Here is a 16757-nt window from a genome sequence, read left to right on the forward strand (position 1 = left end):
CCCCTTTGGGGATCCATCAAACCAGGAGGGGGAGGGTTCGAAAGAACTATCCTTTCATTTTGAAAAGGAGCTCGAATAAGATAAAGTGGAGTATCTAAATACCTCCGAGAAATGTGTTTAGTTATGGTAGAGGAAGTAATATGCGACCTAAGATTAGCAACATCGGGGAGCTTTGGACCCTCCATGGAAGAACAAAGAAGCGTACCTGAAAACGCAATAGGGTGGAAAAAGCAGAAGAAGTTGCAGGAAAACAGAGAGCAGAAGAGAGCGAGTTTCTTCAGAAGACAGGGAAAATTCGCAGTGAAAGGCAATAATGAGATGAAACGTTGTTCTGAACAGTTTTGTCTTGGAGCGGCGCTATCATTAATTACTCTCGAAGTTTACCCCCTCAACGGTTAGATAATAACCGGCGAGAAGGTAAAGGGGCAAAGAGATGACCGCTGGGCTTCTCCACCCCTACAAAGGGCCAGGCCCACAGCAATAGCCCATCAGCCGAAGGCCCACACGCTATCTACATAAAACAAACCCAAATTGTCAAAACCTTGAAACCGAGCTCCAATTGAATCTCTCGCTCAGGATGACCTGACATGCAAAATGCACATCATCGCCACTCAGGCAGCAAAAACTAAGGAAAAAGAACAAGTCATAGAAAGATCCGAGGAGACAAATAGGGGGAAGCATGATAAAGGTCAGACTTGCTTATCACTTAAAAAGGTACAGGATTTGACTCATCATCATTAAGCAGAAGCTACAAGCCCAGAACGAAGCGATAAGACGCCGCGGAATCATACAAAGTTATGGGTCAGAAGCTCAACTCATTGATTAAAAGCAGGGCTCACAAGTCAGTTAGCCCAGCTCGGAAAAAGTAAACCGAAAGTTCAGGAACTCAGAGCTCAACCCATTGATTAAAGACAGAGCTCGCAGGTCGGTTAGTCTCGCTTGGATAAAGTAAACCGAAGGCGAGCTCGCAGGTCGGTAGGTACAGCTCGGAAAGAGTAAACTGAAAACTCAGACTAGCTAAATGGATTCTGGGTCTGATCAATTAAAAGGCAAGACGGAAAAAACAATATCGCAGAGTTCTCAAAAAAAACTACGAAGAAAGCAGTCTCAACACCTCATTCATAATAAAGAAGGAACAGTTCGGGTATGAACGGAAAAACAAAAGTTTCATTACAGCACGTTACGAATACCCACATTACAGAATAAAAAGCTATCCTCAGAGGATTTACATGACCAGATACATCATCTACGTTTACATCACTATCACCTATCACACTATCCTAGTTTTCGATACAGAGGAACTCTCGGATACGGAAAACGAGCCCTGTAGGCCGACCGAGTTCTGCTTCGTTATTATAGGGGAATTGAATAAGTTGATTCCCACAAGTATTTCTCACTGTTCCCCTATAGGCAAACATTTTGTTGCCCAAGTGTGATTCACGGTACATACGAACAAGCTCAGATATTATATGCTGTTCGTATATCACGCATGAAAAACATAAGTCTTCGAGTTACGGCTTCAAGAAGATCATAGAGCATATATTCGAAGGCATCGACAAAAGCTTGACTGAGTACAGCAGATCTCAGCCTCTCATAATACAGGTATTCCACACCAAAGGGGACAATAAATTGATCATTTTCGCCACCTCCATTTATATCAAAAGCAGACAACAAGGGCATCAGGGAAATTTCCTTCTCGAAGGAAGGTAAAGTCAAAGCAGACCCCTCAACAGCCCATAGCCTCTTTGGAGCTCGAACAACAACCAGAGGAGGAGGCCAGCCAGACGATCTGGGTAAAACAGTTTCAACGACCTGCCAAATGGCCCCACCCATCAACCGCCCTACTAGGAGGACCTCTAAAGCAACCTTCCGACTCCCTCGAGGTAAAATCAGATTTTCAAGAGGTTTGGACTGACCCATCTTTATCTCAGGTACTGCAAAAAGTTCCAAACAGAGATAAGTCAGGATAATCTTTTGTCGAGATAATGAAAGCAAGGTTAAAGCAAACCTCTGGGGCAACAAAGCAATGAAGCTCCAGGCTCACCTCAATCCGTTTGAAGAAGGCATCAAATAGATCCTTTGTAGAAAAAACAAGAGAATCTCGCTGGAAGAAGGAAATAGACAGAGGGCTGGAAGGAAAGACTCCCTTTCTCTGACAAAGGGCCTAAGAGTGAAGAGGAGTTAACGCTGATATATACTCAAAATCTGAAGTCTTAGCACAAAGTAAAGTAACCCTAGACTCTAAGCCCACGATGTCAGGATCTGTAAAAGATATTCATGGAAAAGGAAAAAAGAGGCATGTCCAGGCGATAATGACAGGAAAGTAAAAAGAGCAGAGTATACGAGGGGTAAGGAAAGGCCAGAAAGGGAAAAAAGGCAGATAGGATTCAAGAAATGAGGAATGACAAAAAGATGAAAGGGAGTTATGAAGGCATCTACACGCGAACAGGCGCGGTCATGATGGTTCTCGATATTCACCCCCTTGGCAGTCGGAGCAATAACTGCCAAGAAGGTGAAGGGGCAATTGATGACCGCTGGATTTCCCTACCCCCAATCCTGGGCCTAGATTACGGCCATGGCCCATGAAAGGAAGGCCCACACGCCCTCTCAAGTAAAACAGGCCCGGATCATCAGACCCCTGAGGCTGGACTCCACCAGATTCTTCCTCATCGAGATCGGCCCAGCCCGTATAACCTCCCCACGGATTCCTTCTCCTCCTGGATTCAGCGTCCAGCCCAGCTCTCGGCCCAGCCCAGAATCCAGAACGAGACTCATCGTACAGCCTGGCAGATCCGCTCGAGAGTACGCACGGGGGAGAATCAGAGGCCGTTACGCATGGAGCAGACGCCGATATCCTCGTACGCCCATATCTGTATGGCAGAGACGCGTGGTCCAATCAGGGGAGAGCCGTTACACGTCACCAGCAAGCAGGAAGAAAAGGATAAAAGGGATACCCCTCTAGAGAGAAAGGCCAAGTTTTATTCTTCAATACACAAACCCTTGTAAAACCCTATTCTATTGGATCTCAGATCATCACACATAAAAATATATCAATAATTAAAAATATATCAACAGGGAGTGAGGTTTTAAAAAATTTAATAATTTGAAAAAAAAATAAAAAAAAGAATAATTAAGATAGATAAATGAAGGGGAAAGGAAATTTGATAAACTACTTTTACCTCTTATTTTTCATCTATTTATATTATTTTTCCTCTTTTACTATTTTTTAAATTGAATTTTCTATTTTATTTTCCAGTGAAATAAAAGGAATTATAAAGTATATACTGATGACCGCTGGATTTCTTCATCCCGGTCCAGGGCCTCGTCCACAACCTAAAGCCCACAAAGTAAAGGCCCACGTACTTGGCACCCAAAGCAGGTCCGGCTCATCCAACTTCCAAGGCCGGGCTCGACCAAGCCTCCTCACCCAGATTGACTCAGTCCGCACAAAACAGGCCCTCTCCTCTCATGGCCCAATTCTCGGCCCGACCCAGTATCCAGAATGACACTCACCAGACAGCCTGGCAGATCCGTTCGAACGTACGCGCAGGGAGAATCAGAGGCCGTTACGCATGGGGCAGGCGCCTGATACCCTCGTACGCCCGAATCTGTATGGCAGAGATGCGTGGCCCAATCCTGGAGAGACCTTTACACGTCACCAGTAAGCAAGACGAAATGGATAAAAGGGGAGTCCCCTCCTCAGAATGTTTAAGCTTTATTCTTCAATACAAAAACCCTTGTAAAACCCTATTCTATTGGATCTCAGATCATCAATTGGCGCCGTCTGTGGGAAAACGATGGAGATCTTTTCATCACCGGAGTTTTCACTCTTAAAGAAACCCATTGAGATCCACGATGGCTAATCACCAAGAAAGTAATCTTAACGTTCCAAATGACCTAAGCTCTGCCCAAGAGGGGCAACAATTCTCTTTTTCTAGCCCTACGGCATTAAACAACCAAACACCTGTTCCCCTTAATCCCTCGCCAAGTTTGGCAGGGAACACTCCCGCTGTCACCTTGTCTAACCAAGATCTTCAAAACATGGCTCTCCAGTTACAGAACACAGCCCACTGGTTGGGGCAGATCATACAACAGAGAGGCTTCAACACACCCCAGCAAATACATTCCCAGTTGTAGAAGAACCTCAGACCAATGACCCCCGACCCGCACCTGACCGTCTTCAAACCAGCAGCCGCGACACTGAAGAAAGAGGAAGAAGAGCCGGCAAAGAGGAAGGACCGGAGGCCCGAATCCATGGGAGGAGGGCGAGGGAGATGATAGAAAATGAGGAGGTGGATAACTATTCCGCCGAAATAACCGGGTGGACGGGAACTGAAGCAGAGGAGGAGTACCACCTGGAGAAAAAACTCAGCCCAGAAGACGAGAAGGTGGACCAAAAGTTGAAAAAACTGAGAGAACAGCTCCTCGCTGAGTTAGGTAAGAAAGACCAAAGCCAAACCTCTTTGCCTACTTCTTCCCCTTTCTCCAAGTGGGTGCAGCAAGAGACTGTCCCCAAGAAATTCATGATGCCATCAATGGCGGCTTATGATGTAACTGGTAACCCGAGGGAGCACGTCATGAATTATAAGACCTTCATGGAGTTGCAAACTCTATCTGATGCCTTAATGTGTAAAGTATTCCCAACGACGCTCTCGGGACCAGCGCGTGCGTGGTTCAACAGCCTTGAGGCCGGAAGTATCAGGAGTTTCGGAGACCTAGCCATTCGCTTTATCAGTCGATTCATAGCCGGAGTGCCAGCGGAGAGGAAGACAAGTTACTTGGAGACAGTAAGGCAGAGAGAGGGTGAATCACTCAGAGAGTATGTCGCTCGTTTCAATACGGAGGCCCTGCAGATTCCCGATCTTGATGAAGGAAGGGCGGTGGAGGCAATGCAAAAAGGAACGACCTCTGCCGAGTTCTTCGGTTCCTTGAGTAGGAAGCCTCCCACATCCCTGGTCGAGCTGATGCAGAGAGCGGAGAAGTATATAAGGCAAGATGATGCCTTAGTAACGAGCCGATTTGCCAAAAGGATGGCAGGAAAAGAAAAAGCCTCAGAAGAAAGGAGGCCGGAGAAACATGAAAAGAAACACGGCAAGAGACCCGAGCCGTACAAGCAGGCCTGGGAGCGAAGGGATCAAAGGCCTCCCCCTCCACGGGTCCCTGAATCAAGATTGCCTCCCCCTTGGGTCCCTGAGAAGCCAACTCCATTAAATGCGTCCAGAGCCGAGGTGCTCATGGCTGTCCAGGATAAGGATTTTCTCCAGTGGCCCAAACCTATGAAGTCGGAAGCAGATCATCGGAATCCTGACAAATACTGTCAATATCATCGGACGCATGGCCACGATACCAACAACTGCTTCCAGCTGATAGCAGAGATCGAGAGGTTGATAAAGAGGGGGCACCTAAAGAATTTTGTAAAGAAATCAGAGGGACAAAGGCCTCAGGCCGGCTCGGCGGTTCAGGCGCCGAGGAGAACAGGAGCGGGACCAGTAAACGATGGATCCAGCGGGACCATCAACATGATTGTAGGAGGAACAGGAGGACGGATGGGCCACCGAGGGAAGAAGAGAAATCGGGAGGGAGAGACCAGCAGCACCGAGGTCATGCAGATTGTTGACCACTCTCCCATGACAATCACCTTTTCTTCAGAAGATGCTCAGGGTATTCAGATGCCCCATGATGACGCGCTCGTCATTGAAGCCGTCATTCACAATTATCGGGTAAAGAAGGTCTTAGTGGATGATGGGAGCAAAGTCAACTTGCTACCATACCGGGTTTTTCAGTAGATGGGAATTCCGGAAGAACAGTTGGTCCGAGACCAAGCACCAATCAAGGGGATCGGAGGAGTACCGGTGGTCGTAGAAGGGAAGGTGAAGCTGGCTCTCACCTTGGGCGAAGCACCCAGAACTCGTACTCACCACGAGGTATTTATAGTAGTCAAACTTCCGCTAAGCTATAATGTGATCTTGGGGAGGCCTGCGCTGTTCAATTTCGAAGCTGTCACCAGTATCAGGTATTTGGCGCTCAAATTTCCAACAGAAGAAGGAGTGGGAATAGTCCGGGGCAGCCAGGAAGAGGCAAGAGCAGTATATTTGGCCACAATAGCAGAACCAAGCTCCATTGGAGAGGCTCTTAACTCGGAAGTCCTAGAGGTTCGGGATGAGAAGACGGAGGCCAGGACAGAACCAGTGGGGGAGCTGGAGACCTTCCCTTTATCAGAAGCAGAGGTAGAAAAGGTCTTTAGTCTCAACGCCGGCCTCACTAAAGAACAAAAAGCTGAAGTCATGGCCCTGATCCGAGGTCATGCGCCTAGTTTCGCCAGGAAGCCCTTCGACATGCCTGGAATTGACCCCACGGTGATGACACACAAGCTGAATGTACTCCCCGAAGCCAAGCCAGTAAAACAGAAGAAGAGAGTGGTAGGAAGAGAGAAGCAGCAGGCCACCAGGGAAGAGGTGCATAAACTTGAGGAAGCAGGTTTTATTAGGGAGGTTATGTACCCACAGTGGTTGGCAAATCCTGTATTAGTCAAAAAAGCCAATGGCAAATATAGGATGTGCATAGATTTTACTGACCTAAATAAGGCCTGCCCTAAGGATTGTTATCCACTTCCTGACATTAATAAAATGGTCGACTCTACGGCCGGTTTTGATTATATGTCTTCTTTGGATGCTATGTCTGGTTATCATCAAATCCCAATGGAAAGGTCGGATGAGGAAAAAACCTCGTTTATAACTGAAGATGGGACTTATTGCTATAGAGCTATGCCATTCGGATTGAGGAATGCCGAGGCAACGTACCAAAGACTGATGAATAAAATCTTCAAAAATCAAATTGGCAGGAATGTAGAAGTCTATGTAGATGATATGGTGGTCAAAAGCCCAAACTTCCAGCAGTACATGGCAGACTTGAGGGAAGTATTCGGGGTATTAAACCAGTACAGAATGAAGTTGAACCCAGCAAAGTGTGCTTTCTTTTTTCGAGGAGGAAAATTCCTGGGATTCATGGTAAGCGGAAAAGGCATCGAGCCTAATCCGGAGAAGGTGGAAGCCATATTGAATATGCCAAAGCCGACCTGTGTAAGGGACGTCTAGAGACTAACTGGGAGAGTAGTGGCGCTCAACCGATTCATGTCAAGATCGGCAGAAAAGTGCTTGCCGTTTTTCCAAAAGTTGAGGAAAGTACCAAACTTTGAGTGGACGGAAGACTGCAAAAAAGCCTTCGCAGAGCTTAAGAAATACCTTAGCTCGCCCCATGTACTCAGCAGCCCTGTAAAAGGAGAGGAACTTCTGATATACTTGGCGGCCTCAGAACAAGCAGTCAGCGCAGTATTAGTAAGGGTGGAAGAGGGGGAGCAGAAACCCGTCTTTTACGTCAGCAAAGTACTCAGAGATACCGAGGTCAGATACTCAAACATTGAAAAAATGGCTTACGCCCTATTGCTAGCAGTTCGAAAATTCAAGGTTTACTTGGAGGGCCACCGAGGAGTTGTGATGACAGACCAACCCTTAAAGAAGATTCTACGCAGGCCGGAAACTCCAGGACAGCTATAAAATCCCAAGCTTTGGCTGACTTCATAGCAGAGTGCTCATTCAACGAGGTGCAGGGAGGATCATCCTCAGGGACAGCAAGACAGCAATGTGAGGGGGAGCCTCATCCAGAATTTAACTGGAAGCTGTATGTAGACGGAGCATCAAGCACTGAGGGCAATGGTGCCGGAATAATGCTCAAGGGGCCAGAGGAGTTTAAGGTGTGTTACGCCCTACGTCTAGAGTTCAAAGCCTCGAATAACGTAGCAGAATATGAAGCCCTGGTGAATGGAATGTTGGTAGCTTTGGAGGTAGGGGTAACCAACCTCGAGGTGAATAACGACTCTCAGCTAGTGATCAACCAGGTGACGGGAGTATATCAGGCTAGAGACCCCATCATGCAGAACTACCTTGATAAAGTAAAAACTTTGGAAGCCGAGCTCATGGGTCGAGGAGTAACCATCAGGTTTCAAAGAATACCCCGAGAGGAAAATGAGAAAGCAGATCTGCTCAGCCGATTATCCAAGGAAGAACTGGAACAGCTTCCCGATGAAGTGTACATACAACAGGTCCATACACCTGCTTTTAATAAAACTAACACGATATTGCAGGTAGATCAAAGCCCAACTTGGATGACCCCATACCTGAGATATTTGGAAAAGGGCGAGCTCCCCGAAGATAAAGATGAAGCCAGAAAGATAGCAGCTCGTGCCGCTAACTACCAAGCAATAAGGGGGACCTTATACAGAAAAGGAAAATCCAGTCCATGGCTCCGATGTGTGAGCCCGGAAGAGGCTACAAAGGTAATGGAAGAGATACATAAAGGCCTGTGTGGAGCCCACGAGGGAGCAGGAACATTGGCCAACAAAGTATTCAGGCAAGGATACTATTAGCCCACTGTTAAAAAAGAAGCAGAAGAGTTTGTCCGGAAGTGCGACGTATGTCAGAGATTTGCTAATGCCATCAGAACCCCTGCCACTCCTCAAGCAAGCATATCCAGTCCATGGCCTTTCTCACAATGGGGAATCGATATCCTGGGACCGTTCCCCAAGACCACGGGGCAAAGGAAATTCGTAGTGGTGGCTGTAGAATACTTTTCAAAATGGCCAGAGGCAGAAGCGATAGCCACAATCACAGCTCGCAAGATGATAGATTTCGTGTGGGGGGATATCATCTATAGATTCGGCATACCTAGAGTGCTTATCTCAGACAATGGCAGACAATTTGACTGCAATACCTTCAGAGCCTTCACGACGAATATGGGCATATGGCACAAATTCTCCTCTGTGGCCCATCCTCAAACCAATGGCCAAACAGAAGTCACTAACAGAGCTATCCTCTAAGGGTTAAAGAAACGGCTAGATGGCGCAAAGGAGAATTGGGCTGAAGAACTCAACAGTATCCTGTGGGCACTCCGAACTACTCCCAGAGCACCCACTAAAGAAACACCCTTTGCACTTGCTTATGGCACAGAGGCCGTAGTCCCAGTCGAGTTGCAGATTCCCACTCACCGAGTCCAATTCGTTAGTGAAGACACTAATGGGGACAAGTTGAGAAGCAACCTAGATGCTCTTGAAGAAGTTAGGGAAGAAGCCCAAATCCGAACTGCTGCTTATCAACAACGGGCAGCACGATATTACAACCAAAAGGTTAGAGAGAGAAGCTTGAAAGTGGGAGACCTGGCCTTAAGAAACCTAGAAGCTACAGGGAAAAGAGCGGCCGCGGGCAAGTTAGCACCGACCTGGGAAGGTCCATTCAGGGTGACAAAAGTGGTCAAGCCGGGGGTATACCAGATCGAAGATATGCAAGGAAACCCTGAGCCCCACGCGTGGAACATCCAGCACTTAAAGAGGTATTTCCCTTAAATATATTTGTAAAGAAAAAACATTGTATTCTGACACACATGAGTGAATAAAATTGTCTATACAATGTGATCATCTTTGTGAATAATACTCCTCCGTGAAAAAGAACGAATAGGGCTCAGAGAGACCCCTTGAAAAACAAGACCTCAGTTAGACACAAATTCAACTGAGATGACGAAGCGACAGTAAGGCCAATGTGCCTGAATATTGTGCAAAACCTCAAGAAGGTACAAAAACAACCGGCGGGCCCCGAGGTCACCCCGTAACAAAAATAACCAGGATCCCGTAAGATCTCCTGGCACAAAAACAACCGGCGAGGCCCCGAGGTCGTCCTGGAAATTCAAAAATAACCAGGATCCAGTAAGATCTCTTGGCACAAAAGCAACCGGCGAGGCCCCGAGGTCGTCCCGGAAATACAAAAATAACCAGGATCCCGTAAGATCTCCTGGCGCAAAAGCAACCGGTGAGGCCCCGAGGTCGTCCCGGAAGTACAAAAATAACCAGGATCCCGTAAGATCTCCTGGCGCAAAAACAACCGGCGAGGCCCCGAGGTCGTCCCGGAAATTCAAAAATAACCAGGATCCCGTAAGATCTCCTGGCGCAAAAGCAACCGGCGAGGCCCCGAGGTCGTCCCGGAAATACAAAAATAACTAGGATCTCGTAAGATCTCCTGGCACAAAAACAGCCGGCGAGGCCCCGAGGTCGTCCCGAAATTACAAAGAAGACCGGGACCCCCTAAGAACTCCCGAAAACAAAAAACAAGAACGGTCGGTGAAGGTCCCAAAAAACCTCCCGAAGTGAAAATTCCTCATATCATATGCAGGGACAACTTATAAAAATACTGTTCCAAACTCACAAAAATCAGATTCCGACCTCCCGAAGAGGTTCCGACCTCTCAAAGAAATTCCGACCTCCTGAAGAGGTTTTGGGGCATAACGAGCTACAAAACTTCGACCTCAAAATGAATGCTAATACTTAAAGCCTGGGTAAGAAGAAAAGGCCGAGCTGCCAGTTCGGATAGTCCCGGACCCTAAAGGCCGGGTAAAAAGCCGAGCTCCCTCTATAAAAAGGCTCTCAAACAAAGAACCAGCAGGCAGATAAATGAAGATAAAAAGGTTATACTCAAAGCCCAAATCAGTTTGTCTGGAACAGACATCCGAAGTCACAACCAAGAAGAAAGGGCTAAAAATAGAAAAACAGACATGCTAGTCGCCATTAAAAGATATGAGACCTGATCTCTCGGACAATTAGCTAAGAACTGAGCTCGCAACTTAAGACTGATTCAGTGTGGAAAAAGCTTATGAATGAGAATATATAGTGTAAATATTACAAGTATGAAAAGCAGAAATAGATATGAAGAACAAGAGTAGTTCAAGAAAAACAAAAGTTTCATTAAAATAGCTGTTACAATCTATTTTTCAGACGAAGTAGAAGGAAAAATAGTCCTCAACGGACTCACACCTGTGAGAACATCCTCGCCTACACTATCTTTATTTACAACTACATTTGGAGGAAGCACGACCTCCTTTGGATCAGGCCTATCAACATTAACAATAGGAGCAGTCTCTGACCCTAGGTGGGGATCCTCCTTCTCAGAACTAGGGTCATCTCCCTCTGACCCAAAAACTCCCTCGTCCTTCCCCTCCGGCTCGGATTCTTCTGAAGAAGACACAGATGGCCGCCGGCCTACGACGCGACAATCTCCTCTGGGCATAGGGAAGTCATCTTCCCCATATAACACCTGCTCGCCATCCGAGTCCAATTCGGGCTTACGAAGCTTTTCCAAAGGAATATCAGGAGCGTGTCTAGCTTCCCTTAAACCGCGATTGTAACCGGTTACGTACATACGGAAGGCTTTCTTAAAAATAGCCGACCCCATCTCAGCAAAAGCTTTATATTCATCAAGATGTTCTTCACAAGCCTCAGCTACAAACACCTTCAATTCAGAAGAATCCTTGTAGTCCTGAAGGTGAACCTCACAAGCCTGCTCGATTTTCCTCTTCAGTTCATCAGACTCCTGGTACTCCGCTATACATCGCTCACGCTCCAGCTGAGCCCTGTCTTCAACATGTTTTACTACCTTGAGCAGGGCTGAACACTTACGTTCCAAGGTCCTGACTTCTTGGTTCAGTTGTTGATGGCGAAGGTTGAACTCTTCAGCCGACGAAGCCAGGTCCCTGATACGATCAGAGCTTGTACTCAACTCCTGCTCAAGGACCTCCACCCGAGCTAGGGCCCCTTCCTTCTGAGCTTTCACCTCCTCCAGGTGAACCTGCAGTCCTTCAGAATCAGCCTTTAAGGCCTCATATCGACGCTGGATCTCAGTTTTCTGGCTCACAGCCTCATCTCTCTCTCGAAGGGCCCCCGTCATAGAGGACAGCTGCTTTAAAACCTCTGCACAATGAGCCTCCACGGCAGCTGCTCTCTCATCAGACTCCTTGAGAACCTTGCGAGTATGAGACAGCTCTGCTTCTAAAGACTTGGTGTGCTCTGCTGTCTCGGCCGCCTTCTCCTCAGCCTTTTTAATGACCTCCAGCGCAGAGTGCAACTCTACCTGGAGGGACTGGGTATGCTCCTGAGCCGCTGCAAGGTTACTCCTGGCGTCACTAGTTGCGGAAAAATTTTCATCCAGACGTGCCTCTTCAATCTGACAGTCTACAGACTCCCGCAAGGAGTAATCACGAGCATCCACCTCCATAAAGAGGCCCGTCACCTAGCACAGAATAACAATCGTCAAGAGAAAGAAATAAAGCAAACTAAAAGAGAAGTGGAAAAGTAATTTACCATCAGAAGCATCTCCCTAATCGTCGATCCGAGCTCCTCCTGAGAGCGAGACCGAAAGGACGCTTGTTCCTTGGTAAAACTGGCTAAGAGACCAGTCAGGGCAAGAAGACGCAAATCAGAGGCCTCGATAATTCCGTCGAACATTTGCTCTCTAAGAAGTTCCGCAACAGCACTGGTCGGAGACTCAGAGGTAATGTCCGACGCGTTCAGAACGTTGTCAGAAGAAGACAACAAAGGCGTAGCAGAAACACCTTTCCCCTTCCCAATGGAAGGAAGAGCTGGAGAAGAACCTGTGGCAGCCCTGGATTTCTTCCGAGCAGGAGATGGGGAAGATGTTCCGGAAGGGGCTGAGCGCTTATCCCCGGTCTTTAGTGGAATGCCTTCAGAATCCTCAGGCCCAGTTCCCACAGAGGCAGGGGCATTTTGGATAGGAACATCTAGGACATGGTCCTCTATGAGGATGATCTCCATCCCTGTCCCAGAGGCCTCCTTCTCTTCAGTAACGGGGGACTTAGATTTTCCCTCTGACACCCCTTCAGGAGAATGAACAAGACCCGACTCCACTTGTTCAACGACTTGGGTCTGCTCCACAATGGGTAGGGAGGTTTCCCTCGCACCCTCTGAGGAAGCTGGAGTAGATTTAGACCCTTCAGCGGGCTTAAGAGTTGAGCTCGATCCACCGCGGCTAGATGGCCGACATGACTTGGTGCCGCGCGAGCTTGGTTTAGAAACCCGAGAAGACGCTTTGGCAGGAGGTCGGCTAACCTTTTTGGAGGAAACAGCTTGAACCACCTCCGCAGCAGCCTCAGCCACTGAACGCCCAGCCGAAAAAGCGTCGAAAACCGCGTGCATATTATCCCGAGACAGGACAAAATTCTTGGGGAGCTTGAGTTCATCCATTTTAACCTCAGAAGCTACAAAAAACACGAAATTATAAAGAGTCATTATACTTTCTGATATCATGAGCAAAGAAGAAACAGAATCGCTAGACAGAACAATATACCCGTGTCCCGGACATCCCTAAGATTGGACACGAACATACACTTCTCGACGTCATACTTCCTTTCAACGGAAGTCAGTCGAAGCAACCCCACCTGCTCAATAAGGCTCAATTGGGGCAGCTCGTTGCAACCCGGATGGACCTCCTCCCAACTTAGATCCACCTCCCACGATCGGGCGGACTCTAATTTCAGCTCTACCATAAGGAAATTCTCTACCCATCCCTTTATGGAATCCTTGTAGCCCGTGAAAAGAGACAACCCACTACGGGGGGAAAAGTAATAAAAATTCTGAACCGCTCTAACCAAACGGAAAAAAGTGACAAACAGACACGCTGTGGGGGTAAAACCCCAACTCAGGCAAATAGACTCAAAACAGGACAGAAATAAAATCGAATTTGGGGATAACATTCGAGGGGATACCCCGAAGTAATCAAAAACCTCAATAAAGAAAGGGGTGAAAGGAAACGGTAGACCGAAATCCCTCTGTTTGAGAAAGAACACTATACAGCGACCCCTTTGGGGATCAATCAAACCAGGAGGAGGAGGATTAGGAAGGACTATCCTTTCGTTTGGAAATGGCGCTCGAATGAGATACAGAGGAGTATCTAAGAGCCTCTGGGAAATGTGCTTAGTTATGTTGGAAGGAGTAATATGCGACCTAGTGTTAACGACATCGGGGAGCTTTGGACCCTCCATAGAAGAGCAAAGAAGCGTACCTGAAAGCACAATAAGATGGAAGAAACAGAAGAAGTTGCAGGAAAACAAAGAGCAGACGAGAGCGAGTTTCTTCAGAAGACAGGGAGAATTCGAAGGGAACGACAATAATGAGATGAAACGTTGTTCTGAGCAGTTTTGTCTTGGAGCGGCGCGATCATTAATTGCTCTCGAAGTTTACCCTCTCAACGGTTAGATAGTAACCGGCGAGAAGGTAAAGGGGCAAGGAGATGACCGCTGGGCTTCTCCACCTCTACAAAGGGCCCAGCCCACGACAATGGCCCATCAGCTGAAGGCCCGCACGTTATTCGCATAAGACAAACAAGTTGTCAAAACCTCAAAACCGAGCTCTAGTCGAATCTCTCCCTCAGAACGACCTGACACACAAAATGCACATCATCACCGCTCAGGCAGTAAAAACTAAGGAAAAAGAGTAAGTCATAGAAAGACCCAAGGAGACAAACAGGGGGAAGCATGAGAAAGGTCAGACCAGCCTATCACCTAAGAAGGATCACCATTAAGTAAAGGCCAGGAGCCCAGAACGAAGTAATGAAGACGTCTCGGAATCTTACAAAGTTATGGGTCAGAAGCTCAACCTTTTTGATTAAAAGCAAAGCTCATAGGTCGGTCAGTTCAGCTCGGAAAAAGTAAAATCGAAAGCGAAGGAAACTTAGAGCTCGGATCATTGAACACAGACAGAGCTCACAGGTCGGATAGTCCAGCTCGAAAACAGAAAAGTGAAAATTATGGATCAGAAGCTCAACCCTTTGGTTAAAAGCAGAGCTCGGAGGTCGGATTAGTCTCGCTTGGATAAAGTAAACCGAAAGCAAGCTCGCAGGTCGGTCGGTATAGCTCGGAAAGAGTAAACTAAAAACTCAGATTGGCTAAATGGATTCCAGGACGGATCAGAGAAAATCATTCATAATAAAGAACAATTCGGATATGAACGAAAAAACGAAAGTTTCATTACAGCACGTTACAAATACCCACATTACAGAACAAAAAGCTATCCTTAGAGGATTTACATGACCAGATACATCGTCTACGTTTACATCACTATCACCTATCACTATCCTAGTCTTCGACACAGAGGAACTCTTGAATACGGGAAACGAGCTCAGTAGGTCGGCCGAACCCTGCGTCGGTATTATAGGGGAACTGAACAAGTTGATTCCCATAAGCATTTCTCACTGTTCCCCTATGGACAAACATTCGGTTGCCCAAGTGTGATGCACGGTACATTCGAACAAGCTCAGATATTATATGCTGTTCGAATGTCACGCATGAAAAACATAAGTCTTTGAGTTACGACCTCAAGAAGATCACAGAGCAGATGTTCGGAGGTATCGTCGGAAGCTTGACTGAGTGCAGCAGATCTCAGCCTTTCATAATACAGGTACTTCACACCAAAGGGAGTAATAAATTGATCATTTTCGCCACTTCCATTTATATCAAAAGAAGACAACCTGGATGTCGGGGAAATTTCCTTCTCAAAGGAAGATAAAGTCAAAACAGACCTCCTAGCAGCCCATAGCCTCTTTGGAGCCCGAACAACAACTAAAGGAGGAGGCCAGCCAGACGATCTGGATAAAACAGCTTCAACGACCTGCAAAATGACTCCACCCATCAACCGCCCTGCTAGAAGGACTTCAGAAGCAACACTCAGACCCCCTCGAGGTAATATCGGACTTTCAAGAGTTTTGGACTGATCCATCTTTATCTCAGGTACTGCAAAAAGTTCCAAACAGAGAAGTCAGGATAATTTTTCGTTAAAATAAAGAAAGCAAGGATAAAGCAAATCCCTGGGGCAGCAAAGCAATGAAGCCTCCAGCTCACCTTAATCTGTGTGAAGAAAATGTCAAATACATCCTTTGCGGAAAAAACAAGAGAATCTCGCTGGAAGAAAAGACTCCTTTTCTCCGACAAAGGGCCTAGAAGTGAAGAAGAGTCCACACTGATATATACTCGAAATCTGAAGTCTTAGCACAAAGTAACTCTAGACTCCAAGACCACAATGTCAGGATCTTTAACAGATATTCATGGAAAAGGAAAAAGAAGCGCGTCCAGGCAATAATGACAAGAAAGTAAAGAAAAGCAGAGTATTTGAGAGGTAAAGAAAGGCCAGAAAGGGAAAGAGGCAGATAGAATTCAAGAAATGAGGAATGACAAAAAGATGAAAGGGAGTTATGAAGGCATCTGTACGCGAACAGACGCGGCCATAATGGTTCTCGATATTCACCCCCTCGGCAGTCAGAGCAATAACTACCGAGAAGGTGAAGGGGCAATTGATGACCGCTGGATTCCTTCATCCCGGTCCAGGGCCTCGTCCACAACCTAAAGCCCACAAAGTAAAGGCCCACGTACTTGGTACCCAAAGCAGGTCCGGCTCATCCAACTTCCAAGGCCGGGCTCGACCAAGCCTCCTCACCCAGATTGACTCAGTCCGCACAAAACAGGCCCTCTCCTCTCATGGCCCAATTCTCGGCCCGACCCAGTATCCAGAATGACACTCACCAGACAGCCTGGCAGATCCGTTCGAACGTATGCGCAGGGAGAATCAGAGGCCGTTACGCATGGGGCAGGCGCCTGATACCCTCGTACGCCCGAATCTGTATGGCAGAGACGCGTGGCCCAATCTTGGAGAGACCTTTACACGTCACCAGTAAGCAAGACGAAATGGATAAAAGGGGAGTCCCCTCCTCAGAATGTTTAAACTTTATTCTTCAATATAAAAACCCTTGTAAAACCCTATTCTATTAGATCTCAGATCATCATATACCAAAACCCCAATCACAATAAAGTAAATAAATTTTATTAAAATTATTTATTTATAAGAGATAAAAGGGCGGAAAGGATAAGAATAACAT

At 46.9% G+C, this 16757-nt stretch overlaps 1 protein-coding gene across 1 annotated transcript in view; it reads left to right on the forward strand.

The window, feature by feature from the left end:
* Positions 1 to 16757, forward strand: part of LOC110626696 (proline-rich receptor-like protein kinase PERK15) — a 92708-nt gene that overhangs the window by 11670 nt on the left and 64281 nt on the right. The gene's annotated exons all lie outside the window — the stretch shown is intronic.

This window comes from Manihot esculenta, chromosome 11 (assembly GCF_001659605.2).
Source record: "Manihot esculenta cultivar AM560-2 chromosome 11, M.esculenta_v8, whole genome shotgun sequence".
Taxonomy (NCBI): domain Eukaryota; kingdom Viridiplantae; phylum Streptophyta; class Magnoliopsida; order Malpighiales; family Euphorbiaceae; genus Manihot; species Manihot esculenta.